Source organism: Camelus dromedarius, chromosome 30 (genome assembly GCF_036321535.1).
Source record: "Camelus dromedarius isolate mCamDro1 chromosome 30, mCamDro1.pat, whole genome shotgun sequence".
Lineage (NCBI taxonomy): Eukaryota > Metazoa > Chordata > Mammalia > Artiodactyla > Camelidae > Camelus > Camelus dromedarius.
Genome location: NC_087465.1, coordinates 23,771,768 through 23,790,713, shown reverse-complemented (window position 1 = coordinate 23,790,713; position 18,946 = coordinate 23,771,768). Strand labels below are relative to the sequence as shown.

Below are 18,946 nucleotides of genomic sequence, written 5' to 3'. Positions count from 1 at the left end.
CGCGGCTCCGCCCCTGCGCGCGCGGGGCCGGCCAGGCCCTCCCGGCCGCCGGGCACTGGGTCACGAGGCCGCCATGCCCCGCGCAGCCCGCGCCCAGCCGCCGCTCTTCCGCAGCCGGACGGACGCCGCTCGTCTGGAGCCCGGGGCCCCTCTGCGGCGGCGCAAGCTCCCTCCCTAGGGCCCGCCCGCCCGAGCTCCTCCCTCCCCCGCCTTCTCAGGCGACGTCAGCGGTGGCCGCCAGGGCGGGCATGAGGGCCCCGCGCCCGCGGTCCTCCCAGCGGCTCCTGCCTGGCCCAAGGACGGGATCTCCGCCTGGTGGCGCGGCCCCGGCGATCTGTCCCCGCGCTCGCGGGGCTCCCAGGTGCGGAAGGGAGCCAGGGGCGCCCACTTCGTCTTCTCCACCCCTCCGCTAGATTTGAAAAAGTTTTCTTTGGAGGAAAGTTGCTCTCAGCAGCCTCCTACCTGGCCAGCAAGCTCTCACCGAGGAGAGAAATCTCCTCTGGGCCGGGGCTTTCCCGAGAGGGGCCATCGGGGGGCTGGCGGGGTGGCAGGGGCGGCCAACGAGTACTGACTCCACCCCTGGGCAGAAAGCCGCCCTTGGTGAGCCCAGTGCTAAGCTCCGGTGCCTATCTGGGCTCCAGTGTCCCCCCACTTCCAGATGCTTTAGTCCTGACAGGGTGGGTGATAAACCCTGTCAGGGTTGTGAACAAAAAAATTCTGCAAACCAAACCCGTGAACAAAGAATGCTGAAGCCATCAAGTCATCAGTGGCTGCCGCCACCGCCCAGTGAAGACAAGCCTGCAGCCCCGCCTCTGCAGCCACTCACAGTGGTTGCCTCTGAGGGGACTCAGAATAAGAAAGGACAGGACACTGGCCCTACATAGCTAGGTGCTTGTCAGAGGAATGAATTCTATGAGCCCAAATGTTTGCTTTCTCTCATGCATAGAAAAGCGCTAAATTCTTTAACTTGAGATGTCTGATTTTCTTCAGTTAACAAGTAAACTTTTAATGTTCCAACTACCTGGTCTTTGTTGTAAAGCTCCTGTATATCCTAGATCCTCCCCTACCTCTTGGGAGCAGTCCCTCAGGGAGATCTGAGAGGCTGTCATCCCAGCTCGAATCCTCCTGCCAAATAAAACATAACTCTCAAATTTTAGGCTGTGCATTTATTTCAGTCGACAGAGTTTAGCCCTGTCAAAAAGTTCAGATGTTAGTTCCAGTTGAGTGCTCCTCTGCTAAGGATCCATTTTCCTCCCTTCTCTCTGAAATCCATAATTTTAGACAGAGATTGAAAAATAAGCTTGAGATAGTCCATCCTTGTGATGCCAGGTAAGACTGCAAAAATTTCTTTCTTGTAGACCTGGGAAGAATGCAATCAGTGTTTAACACCAAAACAAAACAAAACAAAACAAAACAAAACAAAAAAACTACCAACATCTCTTCATCTTTTTACCTTAAACAGACACCTTTCCCCTGAAATGACCATTTTCCAGAGTGTGAGTGCAAATATTTTGCAATACCAAGTCAATATCAAGCATTTAATGAATTCTAAGGCAACAATAATAAGGAATGCTTGACTTACTTCTGCCCGCAGAGGGGGATTTCTGCCTATAGAGAATCAATGCATCCTATATTTTTGAGTTATCTGAAATGAGAGTAGCAATGTTACATTTTACAATGAAGGGAAGTTGTAATGAAAGAGTGTGTTTTAAATTTTGATCGTTTAAAATAAAATGTTTAGCTTTAAAGATATGGTCTGATAATCTGTGCTTTATTGCTTAAGCTTTTTACTACAAAGAGTGCTGAGAAAACTTTCCCTACTCATTCATTCATCTCATCAGTTAACAAACTAAGAGTTCCAGAAAAAGAGAGCAAAAAGTAAGTAGGGAGGAAATGATCAAAATAATAACTCAAGAAATTTTGCCAGGACCAGAGAACAAAGGTCTTCATATTGAAATGGCCCACCAGCTACCTACAGTGAATGAAATAAGACCTATATTAAAGCACGTCATTAAAAAGATCAGAACACTAAGACTAGAGAAGATTCTAAAAATTTTCAAGGGAAGAAGCAATACATGGATGAGAATTAGAATGGCATTAGATTTCTCGATAGTAACACTTTTATGCTAAAACACTGCAGTGAAATTTCTTCAAGTTTGAAGGGCAATAACTTCCAACCTCAAATTCCATAATCAAACTATCCATCAAGTTATAAGAGTGGAATAAAAATATTTTCACATATACAAGGATGCCAACATTTATTTCCTGTCCACCATCCATCCACTTTTTTCTTTTTCAAGGAAGCTACGAGAGAATGTGCTCCAACAAAACATGAGAGTAAGTTAAGAAAGAGAAAGACATGGGATCCAGAAAACAGGACCAGGAGAATGGGAAGAGGAATCCCAGGATTAAAGATATGTAGTGGATTTAGAGAGCTGTCCATTTTCACCTCAGCAGGAAGATGGCAAGGTCCAAGAAAAAAACTAGTTAAAATGATTTGAGTATTTGGATAGTTATATTGATAGGTATTTGATAGATCTAATGAAATACGTGATAAAATTGGAGAGAGAACTTAAAAAAATTAAGCAAATGAAAAAAGGGAGGCAATTATTAATTCCATAAAAAATAAAAATTATACAAGAATAGAAAAAGCATTTCTCCAAAGTGTTCTGTGGTGGTGAAAAGTTTAAGAATTTTCAGAGCTTCTGAAACACTAGTATTCAGAACATGCATCATAGAACTCTATAAAATTTATATTTTAATTACATTACTTTTAAATTTACTTAAAAATAGGTATTATATTCATGTTTCAAAATTTAAAAGTATAAAAGACAGATAATCCAATAGAAAAATAGGCAGAAAACCTAGATACCTCACTGAAAGTAACATCAAAATAGAAATAGTGAGTGAGGGTGAAAAGTGCTTGACATCATTAATTGTCAGAGAATTGAAAATTAAAACCACAGTGCAATATCACTACATGAATACAAGAATAACTAAAATTAAAAACAAAAAAAAAAAATAAGAGAATACATCAAGTGCGGATGTGGTCTTGTAGCAATTGGAATTCCTGTACATTGCTGGTGGGAGTGTCAGTTGGTACAACCAATGTTACAAAGTGCGTGGCAGTATCTATTAAAATTGCAGACATGCAGGTCCTATGACTCAGCAATTCCTTCTCTAGGTGTGTGGACATGCATGTGCATATACTAGAATGTTCATAGTAGTGCTGTTTTATGCTTCAAACTGGAAATTACCCAAATATCCATAAATAGTAGAATGGGTAAATAATTTGTGGCCCATATACACAATGGAATACTAAATAGTAATGATATGGAACAGTATAATATTGATGAATCACACAAATAAAATATTGGATAAAAAAAGCTAGACACAGAAGAGTGTACACTTTATGAGTCAATTTCTATTAAGCACAAAAATAAGCAAAACTAACCCATGCTTTTAGAAATCAGAATAATGGCTACTCTTGTAGAGTGGACATAGTGATTAAATGGAACATGAAGAGGTTTCTAGGGTGATAATAATGTTGTTTCTTGATCTAGGACCTAGAAGCTAAGTGCAAGTTACATAGGTATATTCCATTATGAAATTCTTTGAGGTTCTACAATGTGAACTTTTCTGTATGTATGTTATATTTCAAAAAAAATTCATAGGTTTAAATATAAAATAAATATATGTAGATATACACTCTCTCTTACTTTTTTGTAATTAATATGGTACTATAAGCCTGTTTACCTTGCCTGTCTTTTACTTAGCAGCCTCTCTTGGGTATCTTTCCATATGAATGTATAAGAAGTTAACTCTGTATCTTTTTTATTTTTTTTTTTAAATAATGGATTTACCATAATTTATCTCCTATTGGTGGACACTTATGTGACCAACCAGGGTTCCTGGCCTCCTTAATCAATGGAAATTGAAAAGAGAGACAAGAAATTCAGGCAAAGCTTTATTGGGACTTCCAGCATGAGGGATCAGAAACAAGTAACACATTCCCTTGCTCACTCTCTAGGTGGGGAGGTGAGCTGTTCCCTTTAATGGGGTGGGAGTAGGTGGGGGTCTGGGGATCGGGCTGGAGGGGTGGCTTAGGTGGTCTGCCCACCCCTTGGTCATGCTGTATGCAGGGATCATGCACAGTATCTTACTTCTGCTCAGGGTACCCTGCTTTCCTTCTAACATCTCAGAAGTGGCTGTTGTTTTTTGATCATTTTGTATCTTATTGCTCATAACTAACCCCACCTGCACCCTAACTGCTCATGCACAGTTATTTTTAGTCCTTTATAATGTCTTTGTTTCTGTTATTTGGTCCAGGTGCAAGCATTGCAGCCCAGGGTCCCAGGTCCCAGGTCCCAAGTCCCAGCCTATCTCACTTAGATGGTTTCCACAATTTGCTATTATAAATAATGCTGCAATAGTAATCATGTCATTTCATACATGAGCAAGTATATCTACGTATGTAAGTCCAGAAGCCCGAATTGCTGGACCAAAGTGTTATGTTCATTTTGTAGTTTTTGGTTTGTATTATTGAATTGCTGTTCACTGAAGTTGTTCCTTTTTTTTTTTTTTTTTTCTTCAGGCAAATGGAAGTGTTATTTCTCCACATACCTGCCTTTATTTCTTTTTGAGATAGATAGCACAGTGTTGGTCTGCTGGTTCCTGGAGTTTGGTGCTTCTAAACTCATTTAAATGTTAAAATTCTTTTTATTATAGCAAACCTTTTAAATATTTGGCTTCAATTTGTTTATCAAAACTTCAAAACTTTAGGTTTTATGAGTTTCACTGTTATACATGTTAAAAACATGTATTCTCAGTCATATTTATATTGTTTAATTAATGCCTATAATGAATGGCTAAAGACAGAACACTTGAGGAATACTGATGCTGAAATACATCAACTAAATGAGAAACAAAAAAATGAGAATAATAATGCAAATTAGACTAAAAAAACCCCAAACATCACATTTATATGTTGAATTCATCTATTTGAAATTCTGTAAAATCATATTAAGATACATTTTTCCATTTATTGAGAATAAAGGTTGTTTTTACCTGCATGTGCCACTTTAGGGACACAGCAGCTTGAAACGACATACTTGAAATCTACCATAGTCTTGTTACCAAGTCCAATCTCATTCTGCTCGCCATGCAACAGGCCAATAAATTGGGAGATGAGGTGTTGGGGCAAGGAATAATGACTATTTGGAAAGCTGACAGACCAAGAAGATGGCAGACTAACGTCCTGGAGAACCACTTTCCCAAGTCAGGATTCAGGTTCCTTTCATACTAAAAAGGGGAGGGGGTGTGCTTGGTTGTTGCAAACTTCTTGGTGTAGGAATTCTTTGTTCTTGGAATCCTGTGTTCTTATAGCTGTCCATGTGGGTCAGATCATGGTGTCCCCATAAACTTCCAACAAAACAAATGTTATTTTCTATTCTGTAACTTGTTATCTTTGTATGAATGCAAAAGTATTAATATCCTTAAAGGTCAGAGCCTTGAGAATAGGCTCTCCTGTATATGTCAGGTTATAGGCAACATTCTTCTACAAACGGTGCAGAGCTAGCAAAACAGCCTAGGAGACAGGGTACAGGGTTAAAGCCAAAGGAACAGATCTAATATGGAGTCAGATTTGTTCTTTTCTATTACATTAGGGGTTGAATTGTATACTCAAAAAGGTGTTGAAGTCTTTACCCTCCAGTTCCTGTGACTATGACCATATTGGGAAACAAGGTCTTTGCAGTTGGTGAAGTTTAAGATGAGGTCATTAGGATGAGGCCTAATCCAATATGACTAGTGTCTCTATAAGAAGGGGAAATTGGACATAGAGACAATCAAGCTTTAAGGGAAGATATTGTGAAGACATGGGGAGAAAGCCATCTACGAGCCAAGGAACGCCGGAGGCTATCAGAAGCTGGAAGAGAAGGATGGAGAAGTCAGTTCCTTTTGAGGAACTGACTGTTAACATCTTGATTTCAGGCTTCCAGCCTCCAGAACTGTGAGACAATAAATTTCCATTGTTCAAGCCACCGAGTGTGTGGTTCTTTGTTATGGCAGCCCCAAGAAACTAACACACTTAGGTACAACTTTTAAAAACTTTTAATTTGGAGATAATAGTAGATTCACAGAAAGTTGAAAAAATAGTATAGAGAGGTCCCACATATCCTTCACCCAGTTTCCCCCAATGATTGCATCTTACATGATTATAATACAATACCAAAACCTGTAATTCATCCAATGTGTGTACATCATTCTGTGCAATTTTCCCATGTGCTACTAACTCAGTCAAAATGCAGAACTATTCCATCACCTCAAAAATTGCCCTCCTACCTACCCTCCAGTATCCTTAACCCCTGACAACCATCAATCTGTTTTCCATTTCTGTAATTTTGTTATTTCAAGAATGTTATGTTAGTGAAAGTATGTGATATCATGAGATTGGTTTTGTTCATTGAGGTCCACCCAAGTTTTATTCTTGTATCAATGATTGATTTTTCTTTTCCATTATAGTTTATTACAAGATATTGACTATAGTTCCCTGTGTTATGCAGTAGGATCTTGTTTATTTATTTTGTATATAGTAGTTTTTATCTGCTAATCCCAAACTCTTAATTTATCCTTTTCTCATTCCCTTTCTTCTTTGATAACCATAAGTTTGTTTTCTATGTCTGTGAGTGTTTGTGTTCTGTAAATGAGTTGATTTGTATCATATCTTAGATTCCACATATAAGTGATATCATGTGATATTTGTCTATCTCTGTCTGACTTACTTTACTTAGTATGATAACTTCTAGGTCCATCTGCGTTGTTGCGAATGACATTATTTCATTCTTTTTTTATGGCTGAGTTGTATTCCATTGTAAATATACACCACATCTTGTTGATTGTTTTCTTAATAATGGGTAGTATTCCATGGTAAGAGTGTACCAAAGTCGTTGAACAATTTAACTACTGAAGGACATTTTGGTTGGTTCCAGGTTCTGGTTATTACAAATAAAACTACTAGGAACAATTGTGTACCATTTTTTGTGTGGACATATACTTGAGTTTCTCTGAGATGAATGTCCAGGGCTGTAATTGCTGGGTCACATGGTAAGGAACTATTACACTATTTTTCAAAATGAAGTATGCAATATATGAGAGATTGCCTTTCTCTGCATTCTTACCAGCATTTAGTATTGCCATTGGGTTTTATTTTGCTTATTTAATAAGTGTGTAGTAATACCTCATTTGTAGGCCCATGTTTAATTTTTGGATTCAATCATATTAAGTTTTTTTCCATATTTCTGTAGGTCCATTCTTCTAGCCTTTCATGATTCTCTTAAATCTTTATTTTGCTATATTGGCTGTCTTTTCCAGAAAGCACAATGTTCAGAATAATACAATACCTGTGTGTGTGTATATATATATATATATATATATATATATATATATATATATATGAATAATACATACCTGACTTCAGACTTCTGCTTCATCATTTATGAACTGTGACTTTGGCAGCCTGCTTAACTTCTTTGAACCCTACTTTCTCCCTCTGTGAAATTTTTACTTTAACTAATACTGTAAATATGAAATAAGATAATTTGTGTGTAGTGTTTAGTATAAGGCATGCTTTCAGTAGATGCTGTTTTTTTCTCCCCCTTCTGTGTTTTCAACTGAACCAAAATGTGGACCAGAACAAAACAGGGTCAGAATCTAGAGGTAAATACTGAAGACTTCTCTTCATTAATTAACCAGATAAATTAGTACCTGGAATATATTTTTCACTTAGGTAGTAAAACTTCAGGAAAGTTTTCCTTTACCTTTGAGGTTATAGCCTGGGCAAATTGCTCATTTTATTTGCTCATTGAAACAAATCATGTTGTTAAGCCTTTAAAATTGGTAACATAGAGAATAATCAGTCAGAAAACATGCAATTGATATATCAGTTCTGACTCAAATCATTTTACATCAGTGTGATCTGAATTATGTAGCTAAAGAAACAAAAGTCCTTTGGAAAGATTAAAAGATTTTAAAAGGTCATTTAGAGTAAGATGATCAGGAGCTAAAATCCTCAGAAATACTCCATGCAGAGAAACTTGCTTGCTAAAAAGTTCAAATTGGTAATGGATGGAGGCATTGTGGTGTTATTTGATGGCATTAGACCAAGGTACTCAGGATTAGCCACATCCTGCCTCAATCCCCCAGCCTCCTGCTGACAAGGTGCCCTGATAGCTCTACACACACAAGTAAAAGTGGTGAAAGAAGGAAAACTAGTAGCATATTTTTAAGGCTCTGATTAGCTGACCAGAGCATTAGGCAAAAGGCCCAAGGAAGCTTCCCTCTTGCAACTGTCCTCTATCTAAGTTTAACTGGGAAGTTTTGGATTTAAGATAGAATTGGCTGGACTATCAATTTTTCATAATAATAATAAAAAAAAAAAAACTACATCCAAATGAAATTACACTTTAATTCTCAAGTTACACATATGGTTTATTACGTAGAAGAAGACAGAGAAAATGATTTTCCTTAAACTGAGATACTTTGATCCCTATTAAAGAAGCTAGTATTCAGTGCCTACTATTCCATTGTCTAATATTTACTTACAAGAAACATCTTATCTTTCTTCTCTTCATGTAAATATGATCTTTTAAAAAAAGAAATACATGTACCAAATTAGCATGGTAAAACATTCAAGAATTCTAAAAAGGAAAGTAAATGCTAAGTAAGCCTTCCTGATTCTTCAGACCTCCAGTCCACCTCCCTCAAGACAACAAATAAATTCAACAAATACTATGCACCATAATGCTAGGTGCTAGAAATACAAGAATAGCAAAATATGTATGATCTCTGTCCTTAAAATGCTTTAAGTGTTCTAAGGGAGATAGAAACCTGAACATGCAATTACAGTAGAGTATGACAAGCATTCTGGTAGGGAAGTCTGGGGCACCTTGGATATTAGGGGAGAGGACCATAAATGGTAATTTAATGAAAAGTAAGAGAGGTAAGGCAAATCAGCCAATGTCACACAGTGTATAAATCACAGAGGCAGGGTTCCTGCACAAATCTATTTGAATTAAGCTTATATTCTTTCCAGAAACTGCTTACTCTATCAGTAGGATATTTCATTTTCAGTTTCACTTTATATAATGACTCAGCAGAGGAATTCAGTGGCAAGGGGGGATTTCCCAGCTACAGAAAACAGTGCTAGTAGCTGGGCCTGCATTTAAAAATTTTAGCCCCTGAATTTAGCAGGATATTTTGCTTTTTAAAATGTCTTCAGAGCTCAAAATCATTTTCTCCATCTGTCCCTCTCAGATTGTAAGCTAAGGTATATATATTTTTAAGCAATACACGCACAGACACACACAGAGTACTGAGAGATGGGTGTGAATGATTTGATACAGTTCAATACACTATTACATGAAAAGTTATTTTATATGTGAGCAAGGGAATCTTTTAAATAAGTCGAGTCTAGCAATGTTAAAGTATTTGATGTATCTTTAACAATGGTTTCTGTTAGAAATAATCCAAACTTTATAGAAATAATTCCATTGATTATAATTTGCTTTTTCTTTTACCTTTTTAGTATTACAGATAGGAGGAAAGTTGTCCCCTGAGACTTTTGGGTACAGTTTAGAGAGGACTACGAAGTCCAAGAATGAGAACCATGTCTTTTAGGACCACTGGTGGGTCTGCAGGCTGCAAAGGAGTAATGACATGCTGAATGAACCTGTACCCTGCTACATTCTGGGACAATAAAAGCTTTGAAGAGTCGGGTACTGTAATATGAGTTTGTAATATCTACATCTATAATTTGTGGGTAGATAGCAAAGGCTCTAAAAATCTGCATGATTTGTGCTTGGCTTAATCACACATATAAAACCGTGTTAATAGGATCACACTTGGTTTCAACCTCAGCCTCTATTTTAGTCTCCACATTGTTTATCCTTACTGAAACTTGCTTTTCTCACTCATAAGGGTTATGGGAAGAATGAATGAGAGAACACACTTGGAAGTGCTTTATGAACTGTGACACATTAATTAATTTCAGTTCTGAATAGTGAGTCTTCCCTAAGGTTTTCTTTTTTCCTGTTGTGTCATTTGAAGGTGTACATTGTGCTGGGCACAAATGGAAAAACACAGGTATTTCCTGCCTTCCAGGAGTTTCAAGAGAAAACAGAATGGTTTTTAGAGGCTTAGCACTTTCTCCACCCTTGGCTGTTTTCCTGCTAACGTGGTTCCTAAAATTACTCTTCTGTGTTGAGCAACAAATATTTCTCCACTGACTAACATAAGACAGGCAGATCATTTAGTTAGATGAAACATTTTCATTCACACAACATAGCATGTCATCTTACACATGCTTGCACATCTTACAATGAAAATTGGCAAAAATGTGTAAAGAGTAACCAAACTGGCTTTTAGGATCTAGCCATGCCCGTCAGTTTTGGCTTATCTCTCCTAGACCTGCTGGAACTTGTGCTTGTTTATATAGTCATCGTTTGTAGCTTCTAAACTGTCTTTAGGGACTTGACATTATGGCTTTGAATGGAGTAAAGTCACAACATAATTGAGAAATCATCTTCTTTTTTTTTTAGCTCATGATGAAAAAACATGAAAATGAATATACGTATATTTATGTATGACTGAAGAATTGTGCTCTACACCAGAAATTGACACAAAACTGTAAACTGACTATAACTCAATAAAAAAAATTACAGAAAATAAAATAAAAAGAATAACAACAACAACAAAAAAGTAATTGTCTTCTAATGCAACTCTTCCTAAACTTCAAAACATTTAAAGAATTATTGAGTTCTCCATTTGCCTCAGGTACCGCTCAGCACTAATGCAGCAGACTGGGTGCCTAGGCATTAGGAGCGCCTGCTTTGAGCACTGGGCTTTCTAATACTACAAATACAGCATTGATTATTCAGAAAGTGCTAAACTCAACATCTTTTCACAAAAACATTGATGGAATTATTTCATTAGTTAGCTCTTACAAAACAAAACAAGTGGATAACAATAGGGTGCCTGTTGAACTATGAGATGAAAATTCCCTTTGAACTGCATGCTAATTTGAATAGAGGAATATTGGTGCAAATACACTGGTGATAAAGTGGAGCCTATGGTGTGGGGATGAGGCCAGTGGGCAGGTGTTGTCTGAGTCAGGGCCCTGTGCTGGGTTAAGATGTGTAGGCCTTACGGATTTATTACTCATCATTGATTCTGGCAGTGAATGGCAATATCCTTTGAGATTTCTGAGTCAGTTCTGAAGTAAGTTCTCGTCTAAGTTGGGCAAACATGTAAGAGTAATGTAAAATGCTTGGGCCCTGGCCCAACCTGGAGTTGATGCTTTAGGATAAGGTAGGTGGCCAGAGACCAAGGAGCAATTTTTTAAGCCAATGAGAAAGTTGCTGAAGTAGCTTTACTTGGGGCACAGGTGAGATAAGGAGGGGGAAGAATTGAGGAATGTTTTATAGTGAGCTCTTAAGTGTACTAAAAGTAGATGCCTAGTTTTACTGCGTGGTATTCTGTGTCAGTAATGATAGCCTTATATACATGTCTATCTATAATATTACATTTATATATGATACATACCACACACGTAGATCTGTATATTACATTAGCTTGTACATGTGCATCATATACAATTTAGAAGAATCAAAAGGGGATAGAGTGAAAAGTTAGCTTCCACCTCTTTCCATGCCTCCAGCCACCCATTTCCCCCTCCCGGAATCACAGTTGCCAGTCTCTTACTTCCTCCTTTCTTGCTCTTTGTTCTACCTGATTAACCTCCCCAAGCCCAAGAACTGCTGCTCAGAAAGTTTCCAGTTTCTGTGTTTTCCTGTCTGGTTAAATTTATTTACCTTTCTTTCAAAGCCTCAACTCTTTATTTATTCTCCTTTAATCTCATTCTTTGTCTGGAACTATATAAATCCAAAAAGAGGCAAAGAGATTAGCTCAAAGCTATCAGAAGTTACAGTTATCTTTGACTAATGAAAAAAAAAAAATCAACAGAATAAACCTTTCAAAATAAGGTCCCTAAGGGAAAAGAGAAAAAGGAGTACACGCTGGGAAGAAATTGCAAACCACAAAATGTTCATACGTCTAGTACTTATTTATTTAGTGAAGTGGTTGAGAGCATGATCTTTGAAGTCCAGGCAGACATGGGTTTGACACTATCTGTATGACTTCAGGCAATTTGCTTTATTTCTTGGAGCCTTTGTCTCTTGACAGGAAAGTAAACTGAGGCAAGTAAAGCACTCAGCACAACTCCTGCTGCAGAGTAAATGATCAATAAATGTCCTATGTTGTTATTGTTGTTATATTTTATTTGCTAGTTTGTACTGTTTGTCTCCTGTGTTAGGCAGAATAGTTGCCCCTCCCCCACCTCAATGTCCACATCCTAATTCCCAGAGCCTCTGAATGTTACCTCACATGGCAAAAGGGACTTTGCAGGTGTGGTTAAATTAAAAGTCTTAAAATAGGGAATTTATCCTGGATTATTCAGGTACACCCAATGTAATCACAAGAGTCCTTTAAAAATTGAAGAGGAAGACAGAAGATTTAGGGAAGAAAATGAGACCACAGAGTCAGTGTCAGAGTTAAGAATGATTTGATGTGAGAAAGATTTAGCCTACTGTTGCAGTCTTTGAAGATGGAGGAAGAGGCCATGAGCCAAGGAAGCTGCAGGCATTCTTTGTTCTTGCAGCCATCCACGTGGGTCAGGTCATGGTGTCCCTGTAAACCTCCAATAAAACAAAGGTTATTCTCTATTCTGCAACTTGTTATCTTTACGAGAGTGCAGAGCTAGCAAGACTAAGCCTAGGGAACAGGGCGCAGGGTTAAAGCCAAAGGAACAGATCGAATATGGAGTCAGATTTGTTTTTTTCTGTTACAAACACAGGTGAATAAACTGGGTTTCCTACGGCTCCAGCAGAGAGACCCAGCAATTTGTCAGTTGCCCTTTCTAGTGGAGAAGAGGAAACCAGAGTTAGCCACAAGCCAATTCTCTTTCTAAATTGTGGATTTTCATTACACACAAGTTAAAAATACAGGGGAAAGTCCCTCTCTCACTGCCAGGGACAGATCCTAACTGGCAAGAAATTCATCTATAGCCAGTCAGATTTTCCCCTCAGTGTCCCTGCCTCCCATAGTTACTACTAGTTTAAAAGATCGGTAATAATCACTACCCTGTATTAAGTACACAGTGTGTGTCAGCCATTGTGCTAAGTGTTTCGCACACATTATTATATTTAATTACTATGGTGGTGGAAAGAAATGTAGTGCCTTGTTTTTTAAAGTTCAGCTCATGACCCTCAGTGTAAATTGAAATCAGTTTGGAAGGAGTGACCAGCAATTTTAAACAATAAAATACAATAGAAAATATTGGTAAATTGCATGAAATATGTTTTCAAAAAATTTTGGTTTCAATTACACATAAAGTGACTCTCTTAAGTTATAAGTAAGTTTTAATTGATAAAATATTGAGATTATATATATATACTTTTTTTCTTTTTCTTCTTTTTAAATATATATACTTAAGTTATAAGTTAGTCTTAATTGATAAAATGCATGTTCTGGGTTGTGTTGCAGAACGCATCTCTTACTATGGGTCATAGTGAAAATATTTTAAAAAAACTCTTTTAATCCAATATTTTATTTTATTTGTTTTTTTTTTCTGTTTGTCTTTGGTGTGTATGTGTGGGGAGGGAATTAGGCTTATTCAATTTTAGAGGAGTTATAGGGGATACAAGGGAAAAATATTTCTTCTTTTTTTCTTCCAGTGACAGATTTTTTTTTATATTTAAAAACAAAATCAACCTCCCCCCAAGTAGCCCCCCCAAACAAACAAAAAATCAGATTAAATAAAATTTACAGTGAATATACCCAGCAAACATCTGTATGTGCAATTAAATACTGTGTCTGTTACTGCGGCACAAACCTCAAACAAACAATATACAAGTGTTCTGGGGGTGGAGGGAGGCCCAAGTTTTGACTCTGTGGGGCTTGGGGAGACAGAGTGGGGTGAGAGAAGGGGAAATCAATTTCATTTTTCTTAATCTGTCCATATAAATATATTCACAAAGACCAAAAAAGAAAGGAGAGTTTGGGATGGCAAGGAAATAGGAGAACAGGGGAGTTTGGGATCCTCTCAATTCTATCTGACCAAAAATTATGAAAGAAATGAGTTTTGTGGTGAGAGAAGAGATAAAAAATGATAGAAGAGGACAGGAAGGAGAGGGAAGCAACGTAGGGCCAACCAGGGAGAAAGGGGGCTCTTGACAGAGGAGTGAGAGTCCAGTGAGAATGTCAGTGTCTGTCTGTTTCCATCTTCATCCCTACTGTCTTAGGCTTCAGTTTAGTGTCTGTCACCTCCCTTTCTGCCTCTGTGGCCTGTCAGGACCCTGCGACCCCCTTCACCCTGCCCCACGCCCCACGCCATGCTGGTCCCTTCTCCTCTTCTGTTCATTGGGAGCTGGCTTGCTCCAGGATCCTCATGTCATAGTTCTTTTTGGTCACTTGAAGTTTGAAGTGACTCACGGAGTTGTTGAGGTGAAGGGAGGCATTCTGGGCAGCCAGGGGGCTGGGGAACACAGCCACGATGGTGCACAAGGCAGCGAGGTCCGCGTGGCAGCTGTTCTCGGCAGTCCCACCGCTGTCTCCCCCCCCCACCAGGCAGCCCCTGAGCATCCTTGAGCCACTGGATCTTGGTGCTGGACATGGCAAGCTGAGTGAAGAGCTTGTCCACGTCAGTGATGCCCTCAGGGAGATCTGTCACCTCCAGCACCCGCCCCAGGACATCTGTTGTCCCCAGGTCAGTGGGGGCAGACTTGAGTGCTCGCCTCTTGCTCCAGTTCCCATGCTTCAGTCCACTCTGTCCCTTGTGCCCTGTGTAAGCTGACTGGCCATGGAGCAAGGGAGGGCAGATGGACAGATTGTACTGCAATGGCTGGCCCAAAAGGGAGTAGCGCCCATCACCCTGTGCTGGACCCCCAGGCTGGGGGAACTGTGTGAGGACAGGAAGGGGACTGAGTCCTGTGCAGACACTGCTGAGGCTGGTGACAGGAGAAGGTGCTGGAGACTGGGTGGGAGATGTGACAGGGCTGCTGCTCATCTGCGTGTTGGCCTGGGGGCTGCTGTCAGGGCTGTACAGGTCTCCAGGCTTCTGCCCCCACTGGTCCATGTTGTAGTATTTACAGTGACTCCACTGGACCATGGATGGGTTCTGAGGGACCTGTGCTCCACTAAGGACATTCAGCTGCATGACCACCACACCTGGTCCAGAAGGTGACACTCCTGAGTACTGTTGTGGCATCTGTGGTGGACTGCAGGGAGAGGGAAGCTGAGGCATCTGGTACTGCTCAGAACCAGGAGGCTGCAGAAACCCCGCAGAAGGGCTCGTACCGTTCTGCTGAGCTGGTGGAATCATGCTGTAGTACACTGGTACGCTCCCTGCTGGGGCCCCCTGTACAGATTGGCTCACAGGGACCAGCATGGGTTGCTGGAAAGGTGGCTGGACCATGTTTTGTGAATCATTACCCACTGGGACTTGGTAAGAAGGCAGTGGAGTGTACTGAACCACCAGGCCTTGCATCTGGCCCCCAATGCTGCTCCTCTGGTTGCTGAGCAGGCGTACCTGGCCTGGAGAGCCTTCCTGCACTGCCACCTTTACTGCTCCCAATGCTGTCACCCCGGGTGAGGGTAGCGATTCCACTGAAGCTGCTGGCTTTGGTGACAGGGGGCTGCATGCTCTGGATGGAGCTGTCAGAGTCCGTGCTGCTCCAGGGCTGAGGCTCCAGGGACTTGAGCTCGCTGTCTGTGCTGCTCTGGCGGCTGCTTGAGGTGCGGCTCAGCCCCTCCCTCTGATGTCATTTAGATATCCGTTCTGGCCAGTCTGGTTATCATCTCGGTCCATACTGTCATCATCTCTCTTAAGAATGAATCTCTGCTGAAATTCTGTATTCTTCTCATCCTTTATATGTTCTGAGAACCTCTGTTCAGAGATTCTTGTGTTACTGGTTTTGCTGATGATGACAGCTTTTCCAGTTTGATCAACATTGTGGTCCATTCCGAAATAGGCAGCCACCCGGTGTAATAGCATCCAGTGATATGAGGTCATCTGTGGGAACTTGAACAGGTAGTTGTCATTAATAAATTCCAGAATCTCCTGTGTTAAATTTAGCAGCATCATTCTGTCCCTTGGGTTCTTTTTCAGTGTATTTACAAGAAATTCATGTAGGTCTATTCCAGTGGAGTCCGTATATTCTTGGCTGGCGTCTCTAGACAGCATCTTCCTTGGGAACTTTTCTTTGTTTTTATCCTTGTCTTCCTTTTCAGAGACATCCTTTGTGTACTTTTCTTCCTCCTTGTCAGAGGGGCAGCTGATGTGCAATGGAATTATATCCTGGGCTTCTAGTGGTCCATCAGTAAATGCAGAGGACTCCTCACACACGGCAAGGCTGTGCACCAACTTCAGCTTAGCTCTTGACTTGGCTCTTTTCCTGGCATGACCGTGGTTGGATGTCCGCCTCTGTGTCTCGTGACGCAAACTGGTTATCTTCACTCTCTTTCTCAGTTTCTTCCTTGCTTGGAGCCTTAGATACAAACTTGTTCTTGTTTACAGATTCTCCCACCAGTTTTTTTTTTTTTTTCTGATTCTTTCATTATTTCCAGGGTCTCTTGAGTAGTGTTACTGTTAGACATCTTCTTCATAGGACGCAGATGCCTCTATGGACTCCTGAATACATGTTCAGCCTCCAAGAGCCCAGGGCTGGAATGGCATCACATGTAAGTAACAAGTCTAACCTCACGCGGGCGCAGCGGGGAGGGCGCCCGCGTCTCCGCCCGCCGCCCGGGCCCACGTTCGGCTGCGGCTCGGCCCCAGCGGCCCTTGGGGGCGGCGCGCTTCTAGGGGCGGGCTCTTCTCGGTGGGGGTTTCCCCTGGGCGGGGGAGGGGAAAGGGGTTTGGGAAGGAGGGGGGAGAAGGGAAGAAAAAGGTGGGAAACCAAACCCGGAAAGGGAGAAAAGAGGGGAGGGGGAAAATCAGAAGGGGAAGAAAGCGAAAAATATTTCTTATAGTGGGTTACATTAAACAATTTTAAACCCACCAATGAAGAGGTTAAGGGTAGAGGCTCTAGCAAAAAGGTTCCCTTGGTTTAATCCCAGTCCTTTTCCTTGGCGGGGATGTGGGTGCAGGGCATAATCTCCTTTACTTGAAGTTAACTGATGATGGATGTTAACCACATCTCCAAAATACCTTCGTGGCAATACCTAGATTAGTGTTTAATTAAATCACTGGGCCCTGTAGCCTAACCAAATTGACACAGAAAATTAACCATCACGAGGGCCATGGCTTTCCTCCCTCCTCTAGCCAGAACACTCCCAACCCCCATCCAGGTCTCAGTGTCCCCAGGAAGACTCCTGTGAGGCCCTCTTCCTCAGCCAGAATCCCAGTTCTTTATCTTCCCAGCTCTGAGTTCCTTATTCTCTCACTCAGTTCCCTCATCTCCCAAGGTCCCACCTCATAGGGTCTTTTTGAGGATTCAATGGGTTAATCCAAATAAAGCAGTTTGAATAGTGCCTTAGCTGCAAATGCTCAGTTACTGTTACTTTCCCAATGTTAATATGGTTAGCAGGTGGCAGAACTGGGCAGTTTCCTGCTCTGTCTCACAGTCTAGTCTGGAGTTTGAAATCTAAGGCAATTTCATGCTAACTTATGTTTTCCCTCAAAACAAACAAATAAAAATGACAAAATAAGTCTCCCTTTACAATAAATTACCAGCAAATTAAAAACATGGGGACCCACATCTTCTCAGAAGGTTGGCCAAGGCTGGTGGAGTCTTGTCTTTGAGATAGTGTAGCTTTGTGACATGTTCTGCTCTGAGTTTCAACAGAAGGATATGTGGAAGGCACTAGGCTGTCTGATATACAGAACCAGTTGATGACTCACTCAAAACTTTACCGCAGGGGTACTGTATAAATTCTTACATCTAAAGAGAATCAGGTAAGGGAGGAAATCCTGTGAGAATCTGAAAGGAGGCCTGTTGTCTAGAAACTTAAGAGGTGACTGGGGTTCTAGTTGTTACTCCTGTTTTGTTTTGTTTTGTTTTGTTTTTTTCTTCCTGCTCTGTTTCCTCCCTCTGTTCCAGCAGGGAATTCAGGCATTTTATCAATCTCTTAAAAAACATTTTGATCCTACCTCCTGTTAAGTGCTTTGAGTGTTGATTAAAACCAAGACATGGAAACAGCCTAAATGTCCATCAACAGATGACTGGATAAAGGAGATGTGGTATATGTATACAATGGAATACTATTCAGCCATAAAAATGACAATGTAACACCATTTTCAGCAACATGGATGTCCCTGGAGAATGTCATTCTAAGTGAAGTAAGCCAGAAAGAGAAAGAGAAATTCTGTATGAGATTGCTTATATGTGGAATCCAAAAAAAAAGAAAAGAAAAAAAAAAAGAAAAGAAAAAGACAAATGAACATAAATACAAAACAAAAACAGACTCATAGACATAGAATACAAACTACTTGTGGTTGACAGGGTCTGGGGGTGGGAAGGGACAGACAGAATTTGTAGATTCTGACAGGTATATATAGAATAGATAAACAAGATTATACTGTATAGCACAGGGAAATATATACAAGATCCTGTGGGAGCTCATGGTGAAAAAGAATGTGACAATGAATATCTGTATGTTCATGTATAACTGAAAATTGTGCTCTACACTGGAAATTGACACAACATTGTAAACTGATTATAACTTAATAAAATAAAATTTAAAAAAACAAACAACTCCCCCACAACACACACACACACAAATATATATATATATAGCCAGGCTATGTTGCATTCATAGGCTCTGAATGTTTATGAATTTGAAAAGCTAATAACTCTCTTAAGTTATAGATAAGTATTAACTGATAAAAATTATT

At 40.3% G+C, this 18,946-nt stretch overlaps 1 pseudogene; it reads right to left on the bottom strand.

The window, feature by feature from the left end:
* Positions 1 to 14,469: 14,469 nt before the first annotated feature.
* LOC105087548 (R3H domain-containing protein 2-like) lies at positions 14,470 to 16,707 on the bottom strand (annotated as a pseudogene).
* Between the last annotated feature and the right edge of the window lie 2,239 nt (positions 16,708 to 18,946).